This window comes from Pristiophorus japonicus, chromosome 9 (assembly GCF_044704955.1).
Source record: "Pristiophorus japonicus isolate sPriJap1 chromosome 9, sPriJap1.hap1, whole genome shotgun sequence".
In the NCBI taxonomy this organism is placed as follows: domain Eukaryota; kingdom Metazoa; phylum Chordata; class Chondrichthyes; family Pristiophoridae; genus Pristiophorus; species Pristiophorus japonicus.
In genome coordinates this window covers 181,740,559-181,764,202 of record NC_091985.1, presented here as the reverse complement: position 1 = coordinate 181,764,202, position 23,644 = coordinate 181,740,559, and the positions used below count along the sequence as shown (strand labels likewise).

Sequence of the window (23,644 nt, the reverse complement as noted above, 5' to 3'; positions counted from 1 at the left end):
CAACGATGGGAACCCAGCTCAAAACCTGGGCACATGAGGCGTCGTTGACGGACGAAAGCGGTCGGATGTCATCCCAGTTCCAGCGGATTTTTCCCAGCCAGCTTCTGCCAAACATTGTGGGGCCATCCCCTGGCACAATTCACAGTGGGAGTTCGTGTTCTGCTCCATCATAGGAGACTTTGACTTCTGCACTGCCAATTACAGGGATTATTTGCTTGGTGTAAGTCCTTAGTTTGGTGTGAATGGGGCTGAGCTTGGGCCTGTGTGCCTTTTTGCCCCACAGCCTGTCGAAGGCCTTTTTACTCATTATGGACTGACTCGCACCCGTGTCCAGTTCCATAGATACTGGAATTCCGTTCAGTTCAATTTTCAACATTATTGGTGGATATTTCGAGGTGAATGTGTGCACCCCGGACACTTCTGCCTCCTCGGTACGAGTCTCCAATTCAGCCTGATCCACAGCGGATCGATCTTCCTCTGCAACATGGTGGTTTGCAGGGTTTGCAGTTCACCTGCACATTCACTGGAGGTGCCCCATTGTTCTGCAACCATTGCATGCATAGTGTTTGAGGTGCCATTGATGGGGCCGATGATCATCTCCACAGCGCCAACAAGGTGTTAGCTGCCTAGCATTAACCATTGATGGTGGACCCTGGGTCATCTGAGGTCGGGCAACAACAGCCGGTGTGTACGTTCTGCCATGTATATTTCTGCTGGAAAACGACATTACTTTGTGCACAGTACTGGTCGAAACGTCTTTACTCTGCGAAATCTGTTTGGTGTTGTTGCTGGTAGACATAAGTGTCTGGGCTATCGTTATGGCTTTACTTAGATTCGGAGTTTCAACAGTCAACAGTTTGCGAAGGATTACCTCATGGCCAATGCCCAGTGCAAAATAGTCTCGAAGCATTTGTTCTAGGAATCGCTCAAATTCACAATATCCTGCGAGGTGCCTTTGTTCGGCGACATAGCTCGCCAATTCCTGGCACTCTGACCGTTGACATGTGTAGAACTGATATCTCGTCATAAGAACACTTTCCTTAGAATTTAATTGCTCCTGGACCAGCGTACAAAATAATTCATAGAATTTAGCTGTTGGTTTTGCCGGAGCTAGGAGATTCTTCATGAGGCCATAGGTTATTGCCCCACAGACAGTTAGGAGGATCGCCCTTCATGGCAGCGTTCTATTCCCCTTCCAGCTCGTTGGCCACAAAGTATTGGTCGAGTCTCTCCACGAAGACCTCGCAATCGTTCCCTTCTGAGAACTTCTCCAAGATACCAACAGTTCTTTGCATTTTTGCGCAGTTGTTCGTTACCTCATCGCCATTTGATAGCTCATAATAAAGGATGTAACTGAGTACTGTGCACAATGAGCAAGTGTGACCTTAGCTCCTTTAATGAGACTCCAGAGTGAAGTTACTTCATGGGTGGCCTGCTTATATACCGTACTCCCAAGGGATGCTGGGTTCTCTTGGGACTCCAACAGGTGGGCCCTCTGGTGGTAGTGTAATGCAGGTTGCAAGGGGTTAAATACATAACACCCACGACCACCGTCCTGGGGCCAATACTTATCACCTTGCTGTGTGTGGGAGCTTGCTGTGCACGAATTAGCTGCGGCGTTTCCCATATTACAACAGCGACCACACTGGGAATGTGCTGTGAGGGGCTTGCGGGGGTCCTGAGGCTGTGAATGGTGCGGGTGAAATATAATGCTGGGTGTGAGCAGGTGTGATGGGGGGTGGGACTGGGAGAGGTTACTGACTCTGTGCAGACCCAGTACAGGATATATAATCGCTGGCCTCCCTCATCTTCATCGTCCTCCGCTGCCCCTGACGCTGATCTAACAGACCCAGAACTATTGGTGAGTCACCACAAGCCGCACCGGGGAGGTGGGGAGGGGGGGGAGGGGGATAACCGTGTACAGGGGGGAGGGGTAACCGTGTTCGGGGGGAGTGTACGGGGGGTGGAGGGGGAGTGTGGAGGGGAGAAAGACGGGGGAGGGGGCTAACCGTGTACAGGGAGGGGAGAGGTAACTGTGTTCGGGGGGGGGGAGCATGTAAGGGGGTGGAGGGGGAGTGTGGAGTGGAGAAGGATGGGGGAGGTGTGGTAACCATGTACAGGGAGGGAGAGGTAACCGTGTTCGGGGGAGGGGGCGTGTACGGGGGGTGGAGGGGGAGTGTGGAGGGGAGGAGGATGGTGATGGGGGAGGGGGGTAACCGTGTACAGCGAGGGGAGGGGGAGAGGGAGAGAGAGAGGGGAAGAGGGGGAGGAGTGGGAGAGAGAGGGGGAGGGAGGGGAGGTGAGAGAGAGGGGGAGGTAGGGGGAGGGAGGGGAAGTGAGAGAGGGGGTGGGAGAGGGGAGGCGAGAGATGAGGGGGAGAAAGGAGGGGGAGAGTGTGAGGAGGAGGAGAGAGAGGGGAGAGAGGGGGAGGGAGGAGCGGAAGGGGAAGAGGGTGAGGAGGGAGGGTGAGGAATGGAGGGGGAGGGGGAGAGGGAGGGGGTGAGAGGGGAGGGGAGAGTGTGGTAGGGTGAGCGGGGGTGTGGTGCTGAGAGTGTGGGAGGGAGAGAGAGAGGGGGGAGAGCGAGGGTGGTGGACAGGAGAGGGGGAGAGGGAAGGGGAGGGGAGAGGGGGAGGGTGAGAGAGGGAGGAGAGCAAGAGAGTATATCTTGCGCTCTCACTCAGTCTCTCTCCTTCTCTGTCTCTCCCTCTCTGTCTCTCCCTCTCTGTCCCTCCCTCTCTGTCTCTCTGTCATAAGGACATAAGAAATAGGAGCAGGAGTAGGCTATACGGTCCCTTGAGCCTGCTCCTCCATCCAATACGATCTCCCCCTCACCCCCCTCTCAACCCCCTCCTCTTCTCACCCCTCTCCCTCCACCCCCTCTCACCCCCTCCCTCTCCCCCTCCGATCTTGCCTGATCCGATCATGGACTCAGCTCCACTTCCCCACTCGCTCGCCAAAACCCCTTATTCCCTTATCGTTTAAGAAACTATCTATTTCTGTCTTAAATTTATTCAATGTCCCAGCTTCCACAGCTCTCCAAAGCAGCGAATTCCACAGATTTGCAACCCTCTGAGAAAATAAATTTCTCCTCATCTGTTTTGAATAGCTGACCTCTTAATCTAGGATCATGCCCTCTAGTTCGAGTCTCCCCCATCGTGGAAACATTCTCTCTGCATCCACCTTGTCAAACCCCCTCATAATCTTATACGTTTGAATAAGATCACCTCGCATTCTTCTGAATTCCAATGAGTAGAGGCCCAACCTACTCAACCTTTCCTCAAAAGTCAACCCCCCTCATCTCCGGAATCAACCTAGTGAGCCTTCTCTGCACTGCCTCCAAAGCAAATATATCCTTTCGTAGGTATGGAAACCAAAACTGCACGCATTATTCTAGGTGTGGCCTCACCAATACCCATATAACTGTAGCAAGACGTCCCCAACCGGACTCATATGATTTCCTGGGAGAGGCAAAAAACAGATAAAAACCCCAGGCCAATTTCGAGAGAAAAAATCTGGGAAAATTCCTCTCAGACCCCCATCCAGGTGATCGAAAATAGTCCAGGAGATCACCCTGGCCGTATTCTATTCTCTGCAGCACTCACCATTATATCTGCTCCGTCCACCGAAAGGTCACCCAGTCTAATCCCAGTTACCAGCTCTAGCTCTGTAACCATGCAGGTGACGGCACTTTAAGTGCCCATCCATCCATCTCTTAAAAGTGGTGAGGGTTTCTGCATCCACCACTCTTCCAGGCAGCGAGTTCCAGATCCCCACAACCCTCTGTGTAAAGAACCCCCCCCCCGCCCACAAATCCCCTCTCAACCTTCCACCAACCACCTTAAAACTATGCCCCCTCGCAATAGACCCCTCCACCAATGGAAATAGACCCTTATTATCCATTATGTCCAGGTCCCTCAATATTTTGTACACCTCAATGAGATCTCCTCTCAACCTCCTCTGTTCCAATGAAAACAAACCCAGCCTATCCAATCTGTCCTCATAAAGAAGATTCTCCATTCCAGGCAGCATCCCAGTAAATCTCCTCTGCATCCTCTCTAGTGCAATGACATCCTTCGATAATCCGTCGACCAGAACTGCATGCAACACTCGAGCTGTGGCCTAACCAAAGTATCATACAATTTAAGCATAACCTCCCTGCTCTTATATTCTATGCCTCAGCCAATAAAGGCAAGCACTCCATATGCCTTCTTAACCACCTTATTCACCTGGCCTGCTACTTTCAGGGATCTGTGGACCAATGGTGGAGCTTTGGAGGCGTGGTCTATTCAGTTGGAGCTGTGCTGCTGAGAGAGAAGGAACTCCCTGCTGAAGCTCCTGTCTCGAAAGCCTGGAGTGAACCCTGAGAACAGCCCAGGAAGAGGAGGAGAGGGCTGGCTTACTACACATTCAACGTCCAGCGGGAGAGGAGGAGAGCAGAAAATTTATCACTTATTACAACTACAGAGAGTTGGAGAGAGGGGAAAAAACATCCTGAGAAAACACCATCCAGTGTGGAAGGAGGGAGAGTCATTTCTACAATCTTCGACAGGTGGGTGTGTTTTGGTGCATTCCCCAAAAGACTTTGTTGTATCGGTGGGGGGAGGAAGAAGATAACTTGAGGGCCGGAACATCGCGGGGTGTGTGTGTGTGTGGAAGTGTGTGTGGGGGTCTTGCTGACAGCTAGGCTCCACACACCACTGAAGCACCCCTCCCCGATTGCCTAGCTGGAGCTACCTGGCTGAAGTCGTACTAATCACCCTATTAAACATCGTTGGGAGTGTGTGCCTGGGTGGCTCCAGCTATCCCAGGTGAAGACATCTTCTCCCCCCACCCTAGACCATTCTTCAAAGACTGTGTTTTTTTTGCCATCTGGGGAGTGCACCCCAAGAAACACCCACCCATCGCTGTGAGGGGAGACCTGCCCTCGCAGCTTCCCTCTTTCCCACCCTCCGCACTCTTTCTCTCTCTCTCTCTGTCTCTTCCCTCTCTCTCTGAGAGCCCTTTCCTCCTAATTATAAAACAATTAACACAACTGAGCAGAGGGAGCAAGACCCCTCCCCATTCGTTAACTAGGGGAGAGGTGTGCCTCTTTTAGAGCTCCCTCTGCTCAAAACACCAACGAGGCCAATTAAAGACCATTAAGGACTGTGACTTTGGGGTGGGTGTAGCCATTAAAGGGACCCCGTGATGGCGACCCCATCCACGCCGGTGGCAGAGCCAGCTAGGACATATGCGCAGGCGGCGTCCACATCCACGGCGCCTCCTGCGCCTCCTGCTGCCCTGCCACCATTCAGACTGATAACAAAAAAACACGGGGTCAAGAGCTACACTCACCCCACAATGAGCATTGAGGAGTGCGTGCGGGCGATGGCTGGGGTAGTCGGCCCCTCGGCCATTGTCGCAGCCTCCAAGATGTCTGGGAAGGCCGTGTTCTTCCTGGGGTCGGCGCGGGCGGTGTCCCTGGCCCTCGAAAATGGACTCACGGTTGGCGGGACGTTCCTGCTGGTGGACCCTCTCGAGGCCACCGTGCAGACGGTCATCATTTCAAAGTCCCGCCCTTTGTTCCCGCTGAGCTCCTCCTCCCTCACCTACACCAACTGGGGGAGGTAAGATCGGGGATCAACCCCATACCGCTTAGCCTCAGGGAGAACAGCCTGCGCCATGTGTTCTCCTTCCGCCGCCAGTTCTTTGTCCGGCTGGCGCGGGAGGAGACGACGGAGGGCAATTTTAATGTGGTGCACGAGGGGACTGCCTACCGCGTCTTTTGGATGTCGGACGGCCTGCGGTGCCATGCCTGCAGGGAGGTGGGGCACGTTCACAAGAACTGCCCCGCCTTCAAAGCCGCCAAACCACCGAAGGCGGCCAAGGCTGGCGCCGCCGCCACCCCACCCCAAATAGCGTCCATGTGCCGTGAGCTGTGGGTGCGCGGGCATCGTCGGGGGCATTTGTTTTCACGGCCTCCGGCGGTGGGGGGAGGGAGAGCGTCCGATCGGAAGGAAGGCGCGGAGGAAGGCGAAACATCTCGAGGCGGGTCCCCTCAGTGTGCCAGACAGCTTGAACATCGCGCTCAGCCCAACCCTGACATCGGCGAGCGCGAGGTGCCCTGAGCCCGTGCCCGAGCCCTTGACCAGTATCACAGAGGAGCTCGGGCGCGGGCAAGAAAAGAAAAAGGGGGGGATGGAGCGGGAGGCCTCGGCAGACATGGAGGTCTCCCTGCCTCCGTGCCCCCCCAGGAACAAATGGAGGCGCCGCTCCAATGAGGCGGAGGGGGAACAACATCCCTCCGCGGAGGAGTCGGTGCCCGCCGCGTGTCGGCGTCCACCACCAGCGCCCCAAAACTGCGCCGTAGGCTGGAGGAATCTGTCCCCGGGGAGGGTGAGACAGTCGAGGCTGCCCAGCCGCTGCCTCCCGGGGATGGCGTGGAAGATCTGCCTGTCGTGGGGGGCGTGGGGCCAGCGGAGGAATGCATTGCCGCCGGGTCGAGCGTCCCGGGGACTGAGACGGGCGGGGCCAAAAAGGCCGAAACTGAGCCCGCCCAGCTATTAACCAACTTCCCCCGGGTGTCGTTCGGCCCGGAAGAAACGGAAATTATGAATCATTTTAACGATTCTGTACACGCTGGGCCGGCGGGTGGCGGCGGGGTGGGGGAAGAACAACAACCCTCGCCCCCTACTTTGAAGCTGGGGTACTTGGAGGACCTGGAACATTACTTTGACCAGGTCTCTCCGCATTCCCCGGCTCCTGGGGTGAAGGAGTAACCCCTTCCGCTGTCGCTTCCTGACCCAGCACCAATTTTAAAAGAGCCCAGTGGGGACTCCTCTGCCGACGATCCTGGGGGTGGGATCGGGGCAGAGCCAAGGTCGGATGGAGCGGCCGGGCCGTTTGCCGTACCTCGTGCGGTCGACGGGCCGGCTGCTGGCGGCGACCTACCGGAGGGGGACGGGGACTCGGTGGGGGACGAGGGAGAAGATCTCGAGTCCATCGCCAGTGAGGCGGTGGATCTCCTCCTGCCCACCGCTGAGTCCCCCCTCATTCCTGCAAAGGAACTCCGGGACTTTTTGGTCCAGAGCTAGGGTCGCCGCAACAGAGCTCATCTGGCCCTGGAAAGATGGTCCGAGCTGGGGCTGCTCGTCGCGTCCGTCCGCGCCGCCGCTAAAAGCATGGCCGCAGGCGGGCCCTTATCAAAGGCGCAAGGCCTTGAGCTGCGCCGGCTCAAAGCCTTCCTCACTGGGCTGCTGAAGGAGTGGAGGTCAACAAACGAATCCACTGCCCCCCCCCACAATAGGTTAGGTAGAGGTTGCACTATGCTTTTGTCATGAAGGTAACCATAGCCAGCCTCAACATCAACGGCGGCAGAGAGGCACACCGTAGATTTAACAATTTTTCGCTCCTGCGGGAGGGGAAATATGCAGTGTGCTTCCTGCAGGAAACCCACACCATTCCGGGAGACGAAGCCACGTGGCTCCTGGAATGGCAAGGAGAGGTCCGCATGAGCCACCTCACTACCACTTCTTGTGGGGTGGCCATCTTGTTGGCCCCGCATTTTCAGCCGGAGATCTTGGGGGTCGAGGAGCCCGTGCCAGGCTGCTTGCTGCATGTCACGGTTCGCCTGGGGGACGTGCCACTCCATCTCGTGAACGTGTACGCCCCTCAGCCCGGCCCGCAGCAAACGCGCTTCTTCGAAGAAGTGTCCGATCTTCTTGGCTCCATCGACGTCGGCGACTGCATTGTCCTCGGGGGGTATGTTAACTGCACCCTCGAGGCAAGGGACGGCTCTGGTGCCCCGCAGAGCATGACGGCGATGGTGAAGTTGAGGGACCTGGTCGGGTCCTTCGACTTGGTGGACGTCTGGCGAAATCTCCATCCCGACTCCAGCGCCTTTACTTGGGTGAGGCCTGGAGTAGGATGGTCCAGAGTCGACCCCCTTTACGTGACTCGGGCGTACGTTTCCTGTGTCCCGGCGGCCTCCATGCGACCGGTGCCATGTTCGGACCACCACCTGGTGTGGGCAGAGCTCGCTTCGCACCGCACGAGGACGGGATCCGCGTACTGGCATTTTAACAACCAGCTGCTGGAGGACGTGCGGTTCCAGGACTCGTTCCGTCGTTTCTGGGCCGACTGGAGAAGGAAGAAGGGAGGCTTCTCCTCCTTGAGGCTATGGTGGGACGTAGGCAAGGCTCACGTCTGCGTCTTCTGTCAAGAGTACGCGAGGGGGTCGACCAAGAGGCGGGCGGCCAGGGTCGGGCGCCTAGAAAAAGAGGTGCTCGACCTGGAGTCCCGTCTCGGTCAAGTCGTCGAGGACCCGGCCCTGCGGATGGTGTACGAAGCGAAGAAGGCCGCACTGAAGGACCTGCAGCTCGTCGGGTCCCGAGGCGCGTTCGTGAGGTCGCGGATCCGGTTCCTGCGGGATCTGGACCTTGGCTCCCCCTTCTTCTACTTGCTGGAAAAAAGACAGAATGTCCGTAAGCAGCTCTTGACGCTGCTGGCCGACGACGGCTCTCTCGTCTCGGATCCGGAGGGCGTCAACAACAGGGCCCGTGAATATTACTGGGCTCTGTTCTCTCCGGAGCCGTCCAGCGAGGAAGCGCGTAGAGTTTTGTTGGAGGACCTGCCGAAAGTCGGCCCGGAGGGCGCCGAAAATCTGGAATCTTCGCTGAGCCTGGCGGAGCTGACCGGCGCCCTCGACCGGCTCTCGAGGCGAAATGCCCCGGCGCTGGACGGGCTGACCATGGAGTTCCACAAGGCATTCTGCGACGTCCTGGGGGGCGACTACGTGCGGGTCCTGGGGGAAAGTCTGGCGACCGGGGAGATGCCCCTCTCTTGGCGCAGGGCAGTCATTGTCCTGCTGCCTAAGAAGGGCGATCTCCGCCTCCTTAAGAACTGGCGCCCGGTCTCCCTCCTCAGCACGGACTACAAAATCTTCGCCAGGGCGATGTCTGCTCGCCTTGGCGCCGTGCTGGACCACATGATCCACCCCGACCAATCCTACACGGTCCCGGGCCGGACAATCCACGATAATATCCATCTGGTCCGGGACCTCATCCATCATTCCCAGGAGGGTGGTCTGTCAGTCGCCTTCCTATCTCTCGACCAAGAGAAGGCGTTCGACACGGTGGATCACGACTACCTGTTCGGAACTCTGCGCGGTTTCGGGTTCGGACGCATTTCGTCGCCCGGATCCGACTTTTGTACGCCGCCGCGGAGTGTCTGATAAAGGTTAACGGGTCCTTGACGGCGCCCCTTCACTTTGGGAGAGGGGTGCACCAGGGCTGCCCCATGTCCGGCCAGTTATATGCCATCTGCGTGGAGACTTTCCTGCGCACCCTGCGGACGAGGTTGACGGGACTGGCTCTGCAAGGAGCGGGCGTGGAGGTCGTCCTCTCGGCTTACGCCGATGATCCCGCTGACCTGCGGAGAATGCGTGAGTGCCAGGAGATTTATTCGGACTCATCCTCTGCCAGGATCAATTGGGAGAAATGTTCCGGACTACTGGTGGGTCAGTGGCGGGTGGACTCCCTGCCGGAGGAGCTCAGGCCTTTTGCCTGGAGCACGACCCATCTCCTCTATCTGGGAGTCTACCTTAGCCCCGACGAGGAAGCCTGGCCGGCGAACTGGCAAGAGCTGGAGGCCAAGGTCACCGCTCGCCTTGGGCGCTGGACAGGACTGCTCTGAGTGCTGTCCTACAGGGGTCGAGCGCTAGTCATAAACCAGCTGGTGGCCGCCATGTTGTGGTACCGGCTGGTCACTTTGACCCCTCCCCCTGCGTTTGTCACCAAGATACAGAAGAAGCTGGTGGACATCTTCGGGAACAACAGGAAGCACTGCGTCTCTGCCGCGGTCTTGAGTCTCCCATTTGGGGAGGGCGGTCAGTCGTTGGTGTGCGTCAGCACCCAGCTCGCGACTTTCCGTCTTCAGACCCTGCAGAGATACCTTTACGTCGAGCCCCCTCCTAGGTGGCGTGCTCTGGTGACGTATTTCTTCCGCCAGCAGCACGGCCTCAACTACGACACGCAGCTCCTGTTTGTGAGCTTGGGGGGCGTCAGGACCGCCTTCCAGGAGCTGCCTGTCTTTTACAAGGAACTCACCAGGGTCTGCAACAAAGTCTCCACCAAGCGTAGCTCTCCACCGGCTGGAGTGGCGGCTGTCCTTCACGAGCCGCTGCTCGGGAATGAGTACCTCCACGACCGAGGTTTTAGGTGGCGGTCGGACGAGAGGGCTGTGGCTGGTGAGGTGACCAGGGTCAGGGACCTGCTCGATGGTGGAGGAGCGGGCTGGATGGCGCCAGACACGCTGGCGCGGCGCCTAAATTCCGCCAACGTCCGCCGCGTGGCCGATGCCATCGAGTCGCTAAAAACAGCTTTGGGCCCTGACTCTGTTAGCTGCATCGAGGAGGCTCAAGCACGTGTGGAGATCCCGTCCGAACTGACCCCCGTCCGGACGGAATTCCTCATCAGCGCCAAACCCCGGAACCTCCCGCGGGAGCCGGCGCCTCACAACTTGAGCCGCCTCGAGGAAATCCCCTCCGTGCCTTTCAGTTCCGCGCGGAGGGGTTTCCTGTACGGGCTGCTCCTGCACACTCTCAACTTTGCCATCCTCGCCTGCCGTCCGGACACGCCATGGCATACCATCTTGCCGTCCGGAGGAGGCGGGGGTGCCCGATGGAGGGCACTCTACACGGGAGTCCTCCCAGTATTTATTGGGGACTTGACCTGGAGGGTGGTGCACGGAGCAGTGCCATGCAATAAATTTTTAAGCCGGTTCACGGGCTCCCAGGCCGCCTGCAATTCCTGCGGTCTGGAAGAGTCCGTGTTCCATGTTTTTATTGAATGCACGAGGTTGCAGCCTCTGTTTTATTATTTAAAGGGGCTGCTCCTGAAATTCTGGCTGCACTTCAGTCCCACACTCCTGATCTTTGGGCACCCTGTGCGGAGGGGAGCGTGTAGGTCCGAGGGCCTCCTCATAGGACTGCTCCTGGGCACGGCCAAGGGTGCCATCAGCCGGTCCAGGCAGCGGGCGGTCGAGGGGGTCGTTCAGCCTGACTGCCTGCCTCTCTTCCGCGTGTACATCTGCGCCAGGGTGTCCTTGGAGATGGAGCACGCGGTGTCCAGCGGTATCTCGCGGCCTTCCGCGAGAGGTGGGCACCGGAGGGACTGGAGTGCATCATCACCCCCGGCAACCAAATTTTAATTTGATTTTATGTTTTAAAGTTTAATTTGTTTTAATTGCCGGTGTTTTTAGTGTCCCCCTCCCCTTTTATCGGGGGCACTTGGAGGAAAAATATATGATTTTAGTGCCCAAAAAAAAAACTTAAAAAAAACAAAAAAAACAAAAAAAAACAAAAGAAAAAACAAAAACAAAAACACAAAAAAGGGCCTTGGAAATGTTGGTGCGCCCCCCAGATCGGGGGGACACGATTCAATGATTTCATGTTTTAATTTTCTCCCAAAAAAGAGTTCTGTGGACCAATGGTGGAGCTTTGGAGGCGTGGCCTAATCAGTTGGAGCTGTGCTGCTGTGTGAGAAGGAACTCCCTGCTGAAGCTCCTGTCTCGAAAGCCTGGAGTGAACCCTGAGAACAACCCAGGAATAGGAGGAGAGGGCTGGCTTACTGCACATTCAACGTCCAGAGGGAGAGGAGGAGAGCAGAAAATTTATCATTCGTTACAACTACAGAGAGTTGGAGAGAGGGGGAAAAGAACAACCTGAGAAAACACCATCCAGTGTGGAAGGAGGGAGAGCCATTTCGACAATCTTCGACAGGTGGGTGTGTTTTGGTGCATTCCCCGAAAGACTTTGTTGTATCGGTGGGGGGAGGAAAGAAGACCTTTTGAGGGCCAGAACATCGAGGCGGGGGTGTGTGTGTGGAAGTGTGTGTGGGGGTCTTGCTTACAGCTAGGCCCCACACACCACTGAAGCTCCCCTTCCCATTGCCTAGCCTGGGATAGCTGGAACTACCTGGCTGAAAACTATTAATTACCCTATTAAACATCGTTGGGAGTGTGTGCCTGGGTGGTTCCAGCTACCCCAGGTGAAGACATCTTCTCCCCCCGCCCGAAGACCATTCTTCAAAGACTGTGTTTTTTGCCATCTGGGGAGTGCACCCCAAGAAACATCCACACATCGCTGTGAGGGGAGACGTGCCCTCGCAGCTTCCCTCTTTCCCACCCCCCACACACTTTCTCTCTCTCTCTGTCTCTCCCCTCTCTCTCTGAGAGCCCTTTCCACCCAATTGTAAAAACAATTAAGACAACTGAGCAGAGGGAGCAAGGCCCCTCCCCATTCGTTAACTAGGGCAGAGGTGTGCCCCATTAAGAGCTCCCTCTGCTCAAAAAACCAACGAGGCCAATTAAAGACCATTAAGGCCTGTGACTTTGGGGTGGGTGTAGCCCTTAAAGGGACCCCGTGATGGCGACCCCATCCACGCCGGTGGCAGGGCCAGCTAGGACATATGCGCAGGCGGCGTCCACATCCACGGCACCTCCTGCTGCCCTGCCACCATTCAGGCTGATAACAAAAAAACACGGGGTCAAGAGCTACACTCACCCCAGAATGAGCATCGAGGAGTGCGTGCTGGCGATGGCTGGGGTAGTCGGCCCCTCGGCCATTGTCGCAGCCTCCAAGATGTCTGGGAAGGCTGTATTCTTCCTGGAGTCGGAGCAGGCGGTGTCCCTGGCCCTCGAAAAGGGGCTCACGGTGGGCGGGACGTTCCTGCCGGTGGACCCTCTCGAGGCCACCACGCAGAGGGTCATCATTTCAAACGTCCCGCCCTTTCTTCCCGCTGAGCTCCTCCTCCGACTGGGGGAGGTAAGGTCGGGGATCAACCCCATACCGCTCGTCCTCAGGGAGAGCAGCCTGCGCCATGTGTTCTCCTTCCGCCGCCAGCTCTTTGTCCGGCTGGCGCGGGAGGAGATGACAGAGGGCAATTTTAATGTGGTGCACGAGGGGACTGCCTATCGTGTCTTTTGGACGTCGGACGGTGTGCGGTGCCATGCCTGCAGGGAGGTGGGGCACGTTCGCAAGAACTGCCCCGCCTCCAAGGCCGCCAAACCACCGAAGGCGGCCAAGGCTGGCGCCGCCGACACCCCTCCCCCTATTTGCGTCCGCGTGCCGGGAGCTGCCGGTGCGAGGGCATCGTCGGGGGCCTTTGTTTTCACCGCCTCCGGTGGAGGGGAGGGAGAACGTCCGATCAGAAAGAAGGCGCGGAGGAACGCAAAACATCTTGAGGCGGGTCCCCTCAGTTCGCCAGACAGTGTGATCACCGCGCTCAGCCCAACCCTGTCACCGGCAAGCGCGGGGTGCCTTGAGCCCGTGCCCGAGCTCTTGACCAATATCACAGAGGGGCTCGGGCACGGGCAAGATGAGAAAAAGGGGGGAGTGGAGCGGGAGGCCTCGGCAGACATGGAGGTCTCCCTGCCTCCACGCCCCCACAGGAACAAAAGGAGGCGCCACTCCAATGAGGCGGAGGGGGAACAACATCCCTCCACAGAGGAGTCGGTGCCCGCCGCGTGTCCTGCATCCCCTACCAGCGCCCCCAAGCTGCGCTGTAGGCGAGAGGAGTCTGTCCCTCGGGAGGGTGAGACAATCGAGGTTGCCCAGCCTCTGCCTCCCGGGGATGGTGTGGAAGATCTGCCTGTCGTGGGGGGCGTGGGGCCAGCGGAGGAATGCGTAGCCGCCGGGTCGAGCGTCCCGGGGACTGAGGCGGGCGGGGCCGAAAAGGCCGAACCTGAGTCCGCCCAGCCAACATCTAACTTCCCCCGGGATTTGCTCGACTCGGCAGAAACCGAAAATGACAATAATTTCACAGAACATCCACAAGCTGGGCCGAGGGGTGGCGGCGGGGAGGGGGAAGAACAACAATCCTCGCCCCCTACTGTGGAGCTGGGGTACTTGTAGGACCTGTTACATTTCTTTGACCAGGTCTCTCCGCCTTCCCCGGCTCCTGGGGCGGAGGATGAACCCCTTCCACTGTCGCTTCTTGACCCAGCACCGCTTTTAAAAGAGCCCAGTGGGGACTCCTCTGCCGACGATCCTGGGGGTGGGATCGGGGTAGAGCCAAGGTCGGATGGAGCGGCCGGGCCGTTTGCCGTACCTCGTGCGGTCGACAGGCCGGCTGCTGGCGGCGACCACCCGGAGGGGGACAGGGACTCGGTGGGGAATGAAGGAGAAGATTTCGAGTCCATCGCCAGTGAGGCGGTGGATCTCCTCGGGCCCGCCGCTGAGTCCCCCCTCATTCCTGCAAAGGAACTCCGGGACTTTTTGGTCCAGATCCAGGGTCGCCGCAACCGAGCCCATCTGGCCCTGGAAAGATGATCCGAGCCGGGGCTGCTCGTCACGTCCATCCGCGCCGCCTCTAAAACCATGGCCGCGGGTGGACCCTAATCAAAGGCGCAAGGCCTTGAGCTGCGCCGGCTCAAAAGGTTCCTCACTGGGCTGCTGTAGGAGTGGAGGTCAACAAATGACTCCACTCCCCCACCACAATAGGTTAGGTAGAGGTTGCACTATGCTTTTGTCATGAAGATAACCATAGCCAGCCTCAACATCAATGTCGGCAGAGAGGCACACCGTAGATTTAACAATTTTTCGCTCCTGCGGGAAGGGAAATATGCCGTGTGCTTCCTGCAAGAAACCCACACCGTTCCTGGAGATGAAGCCACGCGGCTCCTGGAATGGCAAGGAGAAGTCCGCATGAGCCACCTCACTACCACTTCTTGTGGGGTGGCCATCTTGTTGGCCCCGCATTTTCAGCCGGAGATCTTGGGGGTCGAGGAGCCCATGCCAGGCCGCTTGCTGCATGTCACGGTTCGCCTGGGGGACGTGCCGCACCATCTCGTTAATGTGTACGCCCCTCAGCCCGGACCGCAGCAAACGCGCTTCTTCGAAGAAGTGTCCGCTCTTCTTGGTTCCGTCGACGTCGGCGACTGCATTGTCCTCGGGGTGGATTTTAACTGCACCCTCGAGGCGAGGGACCGCTCCGGTGCCCCGCAGAGCATGACGGCGATGGAGAAGTTGAGGGACCTCGTCGGGTCCTTCGACTTGGTGGATGTCTGGCGAAATCTCCATCCCGACTCCAGTGCCTTTACTTGGGTGAGGCCTGGAGTAGGATGGTCCAGAGTCGACCGCCTTTACGTGTCTCGGGCGTACGTTTCCTGCGTCCCGGCGGCCTCCATGCGGCCGGTGCCGTGTTCGAACCACCACCTGTTGTGGGCGGAGCTCGCTTCGCTCCGCGCGAGGACGGGGTCCATGTACTGGCATTTTAACAACCAGATGCTGGAGGACGTGCGGTTCCAGGACTCGTTCCGTTGTTTCTGGGGCAACTGGAGAAGGAAGCAGGGGGGCTTCCCCTCCTTGAGGCTATGGTGGGACGTGGGCAAGGCTCATGTCCGTGTCTTCTGTCAAGAGTACACGAGGGGGTCGACCAAGAGGCGGGCGGCCAGGGTCGGGCGCCTCGAAAAAGAGGTGCTCGACCTGGAATCCCGTCTCAGTCAAGTCGTCGAGGACCCGGCCCTGCGGATGGTGTACGAAGCGAAGAAGGCCGCGCTGAAGGACCTGCAGCTCGTCGGGTCCCGAGGCGCGTTCGTGAGGTCGCGGATCCGGTTCCTGCGGGATCTGGACCGCGGCTCCCCCTTTTTCTACTCGCTGGAAAAAAGACAGAGTGTCCGTAAGCAGCTCTTGACGATGCTGGCCGACGACGGTTCTCTCGTCTCGGATCCGGAGCGCGTCAACAACAGGGCCCGTGAATATTACGGGGCTCTGTTCTCTCCGGAGCCGTCCAGCGGGGAAGCGGGTAGAGTTTTGTGAGAGGACCTGCTGAAGGTCGGCCCGGAGGGCGCCGAAAATCTGGAAGCTCCGCTAAGCCTGGCAGAGCTGACCGGCACCCTCGCCCGGCTCTCGAGGGGAAAAGCCCCGGGGCTGGACGGGCTGACCATGGAGTTCCACAGGGCGTTCTGGGACGTCCTGGGGAGCGACTACGCGCGGGTCCTGGGAGAAAGTCTGGCGACCGGGGAGATGTCCCTCTCTTGGCACAGGGCAGTCATCGTCCTGCTGCCTAAGAAGGGCGATCTCCGCCTCCTTAAGAACTGGCACCCGGTCTCCCTCATCAGCACGGACTACAAAATCTTCGCCAGGACGAAGTCTGCTCGCCTTGGCGCCGTGCTGGACCACATGATCCACCCCGACCAGTCCTACACGGTCCCGGGCCGGACAATCCATGATAACATCCATCTGGTCCGGGACCTCATCCATCATTCCCAGGAGGCTGGTCTGTCGGTCGCCTTCCTATCTCTCGACCAAGAGAAGGCGTTCGACAGGGTGGATCATGACTACCTGTTCAGAACTCTGCGCGGTTTCGGGTTCGGGACGCATTTCGTCACCCGGATCCGACTTTTGAACGCCGCCGCGGAGTGTCTAATAAAGGTTAACGGGTCCTTGACGTCGCACCTTTGCTTTGGGAGAGGGGTGCGCCAGGGATGCCCCATGTCCGGCCAGTTATATGCCATCTGCGTGGCGACTTTCCTGCGCCTCCTGCGGACGAGGTTGACGGGACTGGCTCTGCAAGGGGCGGGCGTGGAGGTCGTCCTCTCGGCTTACGCCGATGATGTGCTCCTCGCGGTGGAGGATCCCGCTGACCTGCGGAGGATGCCTGAGTGCCAGGAGATTTACTCGGCCGCATCCTCCGCCAGGATCAACTGGGAGAAATGTTCCAGACTCCTGGTGGGTCAGTGGCGGGTGGACTCCCTGCCAGAGGAGCTCAGGCCTTTTGCCTGGAGCACGACCCATCTCCTCTATCTGGGAGTCTACCTTCGCCCCGACGAGGAAGCCTGGCCGGCGAACTGGCAAGAGCTGGAGGCCAAAGTCGCCACTCACCTAGGGCGCTGGACAGGACCACTAGTCATAAAGCAGCTGGTGGCCGCCATGTTGTGGTACCGGCTGGTCACTTTGACCCCTCCCCCTGCGTTTGTCACCAAGATACAGAAGAAGCTAGTGGACTTCTTCTGGAACAACAGGAAGCACTGGGTCTCTGCCGCGGTCTTGAGTCTCGCGCTTGGGGAGGGCAGTCAGTCGTTGGTGTGCGTCAGCACCCAGCTCGCGACTTTCCGTCTTCAGACCATGCAGAGATACCTTTACGTCGAGCCCCCTCCTAGGTGGCGTGCTCTGGCGACGTATTTCTTCCACCAGCAGCACGGCCTCAACTACGACACGCAGCTCCTGTTTGTGAGCTTGGGGGGCGTCAAGACCGCCTTCCAGGAGCTGCCTGTCTTTTACAAGGAATTCACCAGGGTCTGGAACAAACTCTCCACCAAGCGCAGCTCTCCACCGGCTGGAGTGGCGGCTGTCCTGCAGGAGCCGCTGCTCGGGAATCCGTACCTCCACGACCGAGGTTTTAGGTGGCGGTCGGACGAGAGGGCTGTGGCTGGTGAGGTGACCAGGGTCAGGGACCTGCTCGATGGCGGAGGAGCGGGCTGGATGGCGCCAGACACGCTGGCACAGTGCCTAAATTCCGCCAACGTCCGCCGCGTGGCCGATGCCATCGAGTCGCTAAAAACAGCTCTGGGCCCTGACTCCATTAGGTGCATCGAGGAGGCTCAAGCACGTGGGGAGATCCCGTCCGAACTGACCCTCGTCCGGACGGAAACCCTGGAACCTCCCTCGGGAGCCGGCGCCTCACAACTTGAGCCGCCTCGAGGAAATCCCCTCCGTGCATTTCAGTTCCGCGCGGAGGGCTTTCCTGTACGGGCTGCTGCTGCTCACTCTCAATTTTGCCATCCTCGCCTGCCATCCGGACACGCCATGGCATACCATCTTGCCGTCCGAAGGAGGCGGTTGTCCCCGATGGAGGGCACTCTACACGGGAGTCCTCCCAGTATTTATCGGGGACTTGGCCAGGAGGGTGGTGCACGGAGCAGTCCCGTGCAATAAATTTTTAAGCCGGTTCACGGGCTCCCTGGCTGCCTGCAATTTTTGCGGTCTGGAAGAGTCCATGTTCCATGTTTTTATGGAATGCGTGAGTTTGCAGCCCCATTTTCATTATTCAAAGGGGCTGCTCCTGAAATTCTGGCTGCACTTCAGTCCCACACTCCTGAACTTTGGACACCCTGTGCGGAGGGGAACGGGTAGGTCCGAGGGCCTCCTCGTAGGACTGCTCCTGGGCACGGCCAAGGGTGCCATCAGCCGGTCCAGGCAGCGGGCGGTCGAGGGGGTCATTCAACCTGACTGCCAGCCTCTCTTCCGCGCGTCCATCCGCGCCAGGGTGTCCTTGGAGATGGAGCACGAGGTGTCCACCGCTACGCTCGTGGCCTTCCGCGAGAGGTGGGCACTGGAGGGACTGGAGTGCATCATCACCCCCGGCAACCAAATTTTAATTTGATTTTATGTTTTAAAGTTTAATTTGTTTGAATTGCCGGTGCTTTTAGTGTCCCCCTCCCCTTTTATAGGGGGCACTTGGAGGATAAAAAAAGGAAAAAAAAAAAGCCTTGTAAATGGTTGGTGTTTCCCCCAGACCGGGGGGGGGGGGGGGCGGGGGTGGCACGGTTTAATGTTTTTTGTTTACTCCCAAAAAGAGTTTCACTGTGTCATCCAAACTGCTGAGACACCAGCGAGTTCACACTGGGGAGAGGCCGTTCACCTGCTCCATGTGTGGGAAGGGATTCACTGTTTCATCCACCCTGCTGGAACACCAGCGAGTTCACACCGGGGAGAGGCCGTTCAGGTGCTCCAAGTGTGGGAAGGGATTCACTACATCATCCCGCCTGCTGGAACACCAGCGAGTTCACACTGGTGAGAGGCCGTTCACCTGCTCTGAGTGTGGGAAGAGATTCACTCGATCATCCCGCCTGCTGGAACACCAGCAAGTTCACATCGGGGAGAGGCCGTTCACCTGCTCCGAGTGTGGGAAGGGATTCACTCGATCATCCCGCCTGCTGACACACCAGCGAGTTCACACTGGGGAGAGGCATTTCACCTGCTCCGAGTGTGGGAAGGGATTCACTGAGTTATCCAACCTGCTGACACACCAGCGAGTTCACAAGTGAGTGCGGGGTTTGGATTCTGCTGTTGTCCCAGACTGAATCATGTCCATTCTGACAGTTGGGCTTTCTTTCTGTTGATATTGACTACCCCAATAACTGGGCTGAAGTTTAATATTTGGGATATTTCACCAATTAATCAACGGGAAGAGGGTCAGATGAAAAAAATAATGCTGATTGTGTTTGTATCAATACTTCACCATTTAAAAAACATAAGAAATAGGAGCAGGAGTAGGCCATTGGCCACTCGAATCTGCTCTGCCATTTAATATGATCACAGCTGATCTGATCTTGGGCACAGCTCCACTTCCCTGTCTGCTCCCCATAAACCTTAACTTCATTATCGCTCAAAAATCTGGATATCTGGGGTCGAGAATTCCAAAAATGTATGACCCGCTGAGAAAAGAAATTTCGCCTCATCTCTGTTCTAAATCGGCGACCCCTTATTCTTAAACTATGCCCCTAGTTCTAGATTTTCCCATGAGAGGAAACATCCTCTCTGCACCTCCCTTGTTGAACCCCCTCAGTATCTTATATGTTTCAATACGATCACCTCTGATTCTTCTAAACTCCAATAAGTATAGAAACATAGAATCATAGAAAATAGGTGCAGAAGTAGGCCATTCGGCCCTTCGAACCTGCACTGCCATTCAATAAGATCATGGCTGATCATTCCTTCAGTACCCCTTTCCTGCTTTCTCTCCATACCCCTTGATCCCCGAAACCGTAAGGGCCATATCTAACTCCCTCTTGAATATCTCCAATGAACTGGCATCAACAACTCTCTGCGGCAGGGAATTCCACAGGTCAACAACTCTCTGAGTGAAGAAGTTTCTCCTCATCTCAGTCCTAAATGGCCTACCCCTTATCCTAAGACGATGTTCCCTGGTTCTGGACTTCCCCAACATCGATAACATTCTTCCTGCATCTAACCTGTCCAGTCCCGTCAGGATCTTATATGTTTCTATGAGATCCCCTCTCATCCTTCGAAATGCCAGTGAATAAAGGCCCAGTTGATCCAGTCTCTCCTCATATGACAGTCCAGTCATCCCTGGAATCAGTTTGGTGAACCTTCGCTGCACTCCCTCAATAGCAAGAACGTCCTTCCTCAGACTAGGAGACCAAAACTGAACACAATATTCCAGGTGAGGCCTCACCAAGGCCCTGTACAACTGCAGTAAGACCTCCTTGCTCCTATATTCAAATCCCCTAGCTATGAAGGCCAACATACCATTTGCCTTCTTTACTTGCTGTACCTGCGTGCCCACTTTCAGTGACTGATGAACCATGACACCCAGGTCTCGTTGCACCTCCCCTTTTTCTAATCTGCCGCCATTCAGATAATATACTGCCTTCGTGTTTTTGCCCGTAAAATGGATAAGCTCACATTTATCCACATTATACTGCATCTGCCATGTATTTGCCCACTCACCTAATCTGTCCATGTCACCCTGCAGCCTCTTAGCATCCTCCTCACAGCTCACACCGCCACCCAGTTTAGTGTCATCCGCAAATTTGGAGATATTACGCTCTATTCCTTCATCCAAATCGTTAATGTATATTGTAACGAGCAGGGGTCCCAGCACTGATCCCTGGGGCACCCCAACTAGTAACTGCCTGCCATTCTGAAAAGGACCCGTTTATCCCGACTCTCTGCTTCCTGTCTGCCAACGAGTTCTCTATCCAATACCATGCGCTTTGATTTTGTACACCAATCTCTTGTGCGGGACCTTGTCAAAAGTCTTTTGAAAGTCCAAATACACCACATCCACTGGTTCTCCCTTGTCCACTCTACTAGTTACATCCTCACAAAATTCCAGAAGAGACGTCAAGCATGATTTCCCTTTCCTAAATCCATGCTGACTCGGTCCGATCCTGTCACTGCTTTCTAAATGGGCTGCTATTTCATCCTTAATGATTGATTCCGACATTTTCCCCACGACTGATGTCAGGCTAACCGGTCTATAATTACCCGCTTTCTCTCTCCCTCCTTTTTTAAAAAGTGCCGTTACATTAGCTACCCTCCAGTCCATAGGAAATGATCCAGCGTCGATAGATTGTTGGAAAATGATCACCAATGCATCCACTATTTCTAGGGCCACTTCCTTAAGTACTCTGGGATGCAGACTATCAGGTCTTGGGGATTTATCGGCCTTTAATCCCATCAATTTCCTTAACACAATTTCCCGCCTTATCAGGATATCTTTCAGTTCCTCATTCTCACTAGACCCACTGTCCCCTAGTACATTCGGAAGTTTATTTGTATCTTCCTTTGTGAAGACAGAACCGAAGTATTGGTTCAATTGGTCTGCCATTTCTTTGTTCCCCATTATGAATTCACCTGATTCCGACTGCAAGGCACCTACGTTTGTCTTTACTAATCTTTTTCTCTTCACAGAAGCTTTTACAGTCAGTTTTTATATTCCCTGCAAGCTTCCTCTCGTACTCTATTTTCCCTTTACTTAATTAAAACCTTAGCCCTCCCCTGTTGAATTCTAAATTTCTCCCAGTCCTCAGGTTTGTTGCTTTTTCTAGCCAATTTATATGCCTCTTCCTTGGTTTTAACACTATCCATAATTTCCCTTGTTAGCCATGGTTGAGCAACCTTCCCAGTTTTATTTGTACTCCAGACAGGGATGAACAATTGCTGAAGTTCATCCAGGTGATCTTTAAATGTTTGCCATTGCTTATCCACCGTCAACCCTTTAAGTATCCTCTGCCAGTCCATTCTAGCCAATTCACACCTCATACCGTTGAAGCTACCCCTCCTTAAGTTCAGGACCCTAGTTTCTGAATTAACTTTGTCACTCTCCATCTTAATAAGGAATTCCACCATATTATGGTCACTCTTCCCCAAAGGGCCTCGCACAACAAGATTGCTAATTAGTCCCTTCTCATTACACATCACCCAGTCGAGGATGGCCAGCTCCCTGGTTGGTTCCTCGACATATTGGTCGAGAAAACCATCCCCGATACACTCCAGGAAATCCTCCTCCACCGCAGTGCTACCAGTTAGATTAGCCCAATCTATATGTAGATTAAAGTCGCTCATGATTACTGCTGTACCTTTATTGCACACATCCCTTATTTCTCGTTTGATGCTGTCCCCAACCTCACTGCTACTATTTGGTGGTCTATACACAACTCCCACTAGCGTTTTCTGCCCTTTGGAATTCCGCAGCTCCACCCATACCGATTCCACATCATCCAGGCTAATGTCCTTCCTTACAATTGCATTGATTTCCTCTTTAACCAGCAACGCCACCCCGCCTCCTTTCCCTTTCTGTCTATCCTTCCTAAATGCTGAATACCCTTGGATGTTGAGTTCCCAGCCTTGGTCACCCTGGAGCCATGTCTCTGTGATGCCAATCACGTCGTATCCGTTAACTGCTATCTGCGCAGTTAATTCATCCACCTTATTCCGAATACTCCTCGCACTGAGGCACAGAGCCTTTAGGCTTGTCTTTTTAACACACTTTGCCCCTTTGGAATCTTGCTGTAATGTGGCCCTTTTTGCTTTTTGCCTTGGGCTTTTCTGCCTTCCACTTTTACTATTCTCCTTTCTATCTTTTGCTTCTGCCCCCCCTTCTATTTCCCTCTGTCTCCCTGCATAGGTTCCCATGACCCTGCCATATTAGTTTAACTCCTCCACAACAGCACTAGCAAACACTCTCCCTAAGACATTGGTTCCGATCCTGCCCAGGTGCAGACCATCCGGTTTGTACTGGTCCCATCTCCCCCAGAACCATTTCCAATGTCCCAGGAATTTGAATCCCTCCCTTCTGCATCCTTTCTGCACCATCGGCCCAAGCCACTCAACCTTTCTTCATAAGTCAATCCCTTCAAACCAGTGAAGCTTATCTGAACTGTCTCCAATGCAAGTATATCCCTCCTTAAATAAGGAGATCAAACTGTATGCAGTATGCCAGGTGTGGTCTTACCAATACACTGTACAGTTGTAGCAGGACTTCTCTAATTTTATATTCCATCCCCCTTGCAATAAAAGCCATCATTCCATTTGCCTTCCTGCTTACTTGCTGTACCTGCATACTAACTTTTTGTGTTTTACGTCCTCTACAGTCCTCTATGGCCTTTACGGTCGAGGACACTAACAATATCCCAACAGTGGATAGTCAAGGGGCTTTATGGCGGGGAGGAACTTAACACAATCACAATCACTAAGGAGGTGGTACTCAGTAAGATACTGGGACTAAAGGCAGATAAATCCTCTGGACCTGATGGCACCCTCGGGTCTTAAGAGAAGTTGCGGCAGGGATAGTGGATGCATTTACCAAAATTCCTTGGATTCTGGGGAGGTCCCTGCAGATTGGAAAACCACAAATGTAACACCCCTATTTGAAAAAGGAGGGAGACAGAAAGTAGACTAGTTAGCCTAACTTCTGTCATTGGGAAAAAAGCTCGAGTCCATTATTAAAGAAGCAGTTGCAGGACATTTGGAAAAGCAGCATTCGGTCAGGCAGAGTCAGCATAGATTTATGAAGGGGAAGTCATGTTTGACAAATTTGTTGGAATTCTTTGAGGATGTAATAAACAGGGTGGATAAAGGGGAACCAGTGGATGTGATGTATTTGGACTTCCAAAAGGCATTTGACAAGGTGCCAC

The 23,644-nt window shown here is 55.6% G+C and overlaps 1 pseudogene; it reads left to right on the top strand.

The window, feature by feature from the left end:
• The first annotated feature begins 5,413 nt into the window (after window positions 1-5,413).
• The window catches only part of LOC139273982 (zinc finger protein 229-like), a 34,057-nt pseudogene continuing 15,826 nt past the window's right edge, over window positions 5,414-23,644 (top strand).